Source organism: Sinocyclocheilus grahami, unplaced genomic scaffold (assembly GCF_001515645.1).
Source record: "Sinocyclocheilus grahami isolate Dianchi unplaced genomic scaffold, SAMN03320097.WGS_v1.1 scaffold5579.1, whole genome shotgun sequence".
Taxonomy (NCBI): Eukaryota; Metazoa; Chordata; class Actinopteri; order Cypriniformes; family Cyprinidae; genus Sinocyclocheilus; species Sinocyclocheilus grahami.
Genome location: NW_015510230.1, coordinates 1,697 through 6,537, shown reverse-complemented (window position 1 = coordinate 6,537; position 4,841 = coordinate 1,697). Strand labels below are relative to the sequence as shown.

The window sequence follows — 4,841 nt, the reverse complement described above, 5'->3', positions numbered from 1 at the left end:
TGTTTGGTTTCATTAAAAACCCTCAAAAGATTCCCCGCTTCCTCTCTCTGTTTTCATGTTGTGTCCTTTACCCCTAGACGGGGCGTAACAATATTTTGATATATTTATTCTAAAACATAAGGATACTGGATGATTTTTAGCAATAAAAATGAATGTGTATGGCACAAATGGCTTTTGTAGTCTGTATCTCATATTTCCTTAATGTCTTGTACCTTTGACGGTGTTAAACATTGTGTCACGTGGATGGGAATATGCATAGAAATTATATGCAGATGAGGTTATGCACAGTAAAACTAGGTCTTGTAAGCGCCATATATGGTGATTTCTGGGAGGAGACGGGGTGGAGATGCACGTACGCACAATCTTTCTCTGATGGATTTTTGCGCAGGTTCTGGCATTCAATCTAGCTTTTGTGCCTACGTACACTTTTAGGATGAAGTCTACAGAGAGTTTTATAAATGAGACTCCTGGTGAGCACTAAGCACAAACTTGATCTATGCCAATTTGTCTATAGGCAAGGTTGCAGTACGGAGGATGCTGTGGCAGCTTTGGTCCATATTGTTTCTAAATATTTAGACAAACCTAATACTTATGTAAGAACACTCTTTTTAGATTTTTCCTCTGCATTCAATACAATTCAAGCTGATATTTTTGTGTCTAAACTCTTTAGGTTGGCTGTAAATCCCTACTTGATTCGGTGTAATGTTTATTTTCTTACAAATAGAATTGAGATGGTTAAACGGAATACAATTCTGTCAACTGCAGTTAAAACAAATGTTGGAGCACCCCAAGGCTGTGTTAGTTCTGCTATGCTTTTTACTGTGTACACAGATGACTGTCGTGCAGATAGGTCTAATCAATTTATCTTAAACTATGCTGATGATACTGCATTAATATCTGTGTTAAGTGACTTAGAGAGCCCTGGAATGCACCAACAGGGGGTGAATAAACTAGTGGAGTGGTGTGACAACAATGCTCTTGTGATAAATATAAAACACAAAAAAAAGAAGAAATTGTATTTCGGTCAACATCTGATGCCTTTAAAAAGCCTGTAGTTATGCATAATTAAAATATTAGACAGGTAGAAAAGTATAAGTATTTAGGTGTAACAATAGACAATAAGGTATCTTGAAAAGAGTATATTGACAAGTTTGTCTAAAAAGACAAAGCAGATAATTTATTTTCTTCGTCATCTTAGGTCATTTGGTGCAAAAAAAAAACATTGATAAAGAATGATTTGAGTATCATTCTTTATCGATAATTATCATTATCGTTTTATCGCCCAGCCCTGAAAATAAATGAGGGAGCCAGGATCTTACTACAGGGACACAGAATAAGGAATCTTTTCATTTCATTTTTATTTTTTTGTCTTTTTCTATTAGTTGCCATCTCTTTAAATGCATAGGTTTAGTTTCTTTGTATAAGTATGGTGTACCGACAGTGTAGTTTTACTGTCAATATGGGGTGCTGTGTGTACATTAATGAGGAAAAAAAATAACTTAAATTATTTTAGCAAATGGCTGCAATATAACAAAGAGTGAAAAATTTAAGGGGGTCTGAATACTTTCCGTACCCACTGTATATAACATGGACATTTTGTATGGCCAAGTTAACACAACAAGGTTAGAAACATGAATAAAAAAACATTGAATCAGTGACAGAACTGGCTGATGTCATCCAAAAGCCTTCCAAGAATCCCCTGTCAGTATCTCCTGCCTAACCAGTAAGTCCATTCTATATATATTAGATGGTTTTTGAGAGCCTTCTCTGACCGGTTTGCACGCAACCTCCACACTTCCCTTTTGAAGTTTGCCCATGCCCTTTCAATGTTCTGTGTATGTACCCCTGTCGATGGATTAACAAAATTAATGCTATGGTTCACTGTCTGGTGTTGGTATCCTCTCTCTGGAAGAGCTGAGTATGCACGCCACTCATCACTATGAATGATGCTGCCTCTTTTTACATGTTTTTCTATGATTGGTAAAAGGGTTGTCTTGTCCCTTTTGTCCACCAAACGCAATACTGGTTTTCGGGAGGGCAAAATCTCAACCATTCCGAATACCCAGCTTTTCCTTCTCCTTGCACCTCCAAAACGCCCTCTGGCATACTGAAAAAAGAATAAATGAAATTTATTTCACACACTCTTATTTTCTAAAAGTCAAAAGCACTAGCCTCAAAATAAATATTTTAGGTCAACTGACAGGCCTACTGATAATCCAAATGTTGTTAGTCTTACAAAAAGGATTTACAAGAACTCAAATTTTTTTTATTAGAACAATATAACAATATTGTGTCTTGTCTACACTGTTAAAAATTTTTTTTTTTTTAAATGGTGAAATGCATGGCAGCACAGGCTGTCAAACATTTACCATTAATGGAAATAATGGTTAAACATCGTTAAAAAAACCCGTCAATGACTGGTAGAAGCTGCTGCCAAACAAAAACTGTAAAATATCCTATTTTTTCTTAAATGTTTCACAAAAAGCATTGCTACTTTACAAGGACTTCTTGAATTATTATTGTGAAACATTCTCTGTAAGTTGTAAATCTTTTGCAGTTAACCATTAGCTAGCAAAAGCACACACACGTGTGAGCTAATGAAACTCTCACTGCATCAGCAATTACACAGTTACTGTCTTTATATAAAGCAGCACGCAGTATAACACCACTGTTTCTTAGTCCTGTCCTGGACTGAAGCACAGATTCTACTCTTCAGCACAATGGTAACCCACAAGACAAAAGACAACAGAAATCCTTTCAATCCCAACAGAACCTGAAACATTAACAGATCTCTCTAGATCTCAGCATCTTCACTTCTAACAAACCAGTCTGACTTTATTGCTTTCACACAAAACGTATTATTGAGAATTAACTGAGGTTTAGATGTTGATGTTAATTGAAAATAATAAAGTTTGAAGACCCCATTGTGGAGATAAGTGTTTGCTTTAGTTAGACTCTTGACTCTATGCTTTTTAACACTAGATCTTCTCTGACTGCTGTAACTGTGTGTTTCTACAGCATATATGTTATAGCATAAATTGAAAGAAGAAATCAGATCAGGTGAAATTGGTTTCTTATTGAAGATTTTGACCGTTTTTAAGTGCAGAAATTATTTGGAAAGGATCATGTAGACTCACAGACATCAAGAGTCTGTGTATAAACCACAACAATGGTGACAGTCGACAAAATATTCAGATAAACAAATCAACTCTGAACATCACAAAACAAACTACTAAAGTCACAAAAAAGCTTTTTGTTTAATGTCACCATTGTTCGAGATTCATGCGCTGATTCTTGATGTTTGTGAGAGTCAAAAAGGCAGCTTAAACCAATTTCTATATAATGAATGAAAAAAAAATCTGAATATCTGACTGTCATAACTTATAACATCACAATATTACTGTAAACAATGCAAAACTAACAGCTAACACGCTCAGAAAGAAGACTCTGGATGAGATCAGTGAATCAGGCCACTATATATAATTATTGAATCATCATCAATAAGTAAAACTTCATCTGATCAGATTTTCTTTCTCGCAATTTTGGCATAACAAATGTGCTTTAGAAACACGGTGAAAAAACAGATGTTAAAAAGTCAAGGGTCAAGAGCCCATATAAACCTAATTAAACCAGTAAACTGAACCTCTGTTAATTCTTAATACGAAGTTTTGTGTGAAAGCAATAAAGCCAGACGGGATTGAACTGAGTGAAGATGCTGAGATCTAGAGAGATCTGTTAGTGTCTGTTGCTGCAAGTCATGTGACATTTTATTATTATTTTTATTTATTTATTTATTTATTTTTACAGTGAAGATGTTTGATCATAATTCAGGAAATGCCTGTAGATAAACAATGTTAGTTTTGTTTATGGTTTTTGTTTGGCAACTGTTGCTGCCAGTCATTTGGCTGTTTTATCATCTAATGTTTTTGTTATTGTATTAATTACGGATTATTTTTGTAATTTTACATACATTTGTATGTAATTTAAGAAAAACGAAAAAGTACTGTATAAAAATATAGTACATTTTCTGTATAAAATTGTGAATTACTGTAAAGAGTTTTGACTACAATTTAAAATATAAGAAAACAAACTGAAAAAAAATCACAGTTGTTTTTTTGTAAAATTATGATTATTTTACAGTGTACACATCCACATTTGAAGAGAATATATATGTTTTCTGAATTCATGGCTTACTTTTCGTCTGTGGCGAAACTTGCTTTCATCAATGTGTACACATATGTTGAGCCCACCAACTTTTTGTCCTCTTTTTTTCCTGAGCCTCCGCATACTTCTCACACATACACTTCGCAATTTCATGGACATCTTGGACAGGGTCGCACTACTATTTGAGATGTCCAAATAGTGAAAATCTAAACACAATGCAATGCAATATTGCAGTAAAAGGATATAATTAAAAATTTAATGTGCAGACTGTTGTGGAGGAAATGGCACTAGAGATTACAAACAATATAAACTTACCTGTGAATATACTCTATCCAACTAAAAAGGCTTGCACGGAAATGGGAAAAATTGACTTGGTCCTTATGCTTCTCCTGTTTCGTCCACATGACTTCTTGCACTGCCTGCAAATATATAAATGAGTATAATAAATAAATTGTATAATATTCATAATTTAAAATACATTCCTGCTGGCATAGCTTAAAAAAATCAACCTAGACTATGATCTGTCTTAGTACTTGAAGTGGGCGGTTGTTACAGAGGAGGCTACCGTACCGCCTCCTCCTCACCACCAGAGGGAACTCTCTCCTGAATATTGACTTCATCCATTCAGACTCCAGCTCCCATCATGCCTCATACCTGGGACTGATTGCACGCACACA

At 34.8% G+C, this 4,841-nt stretch overlaps 1 pseudogene; it reads right to left on the bottom strand.

Moving 5' to 3' along the window:
• Window positions 1-1,651: 1,651 nt before the first annotated feature.
• LOC107577268 (uncharacterized) lies at window positions 1,652-4,788 on the bottom strand (annotated as a pseudogene).
• Window positions 4,789-4,841: the final 53 nt, after the last annotated feature.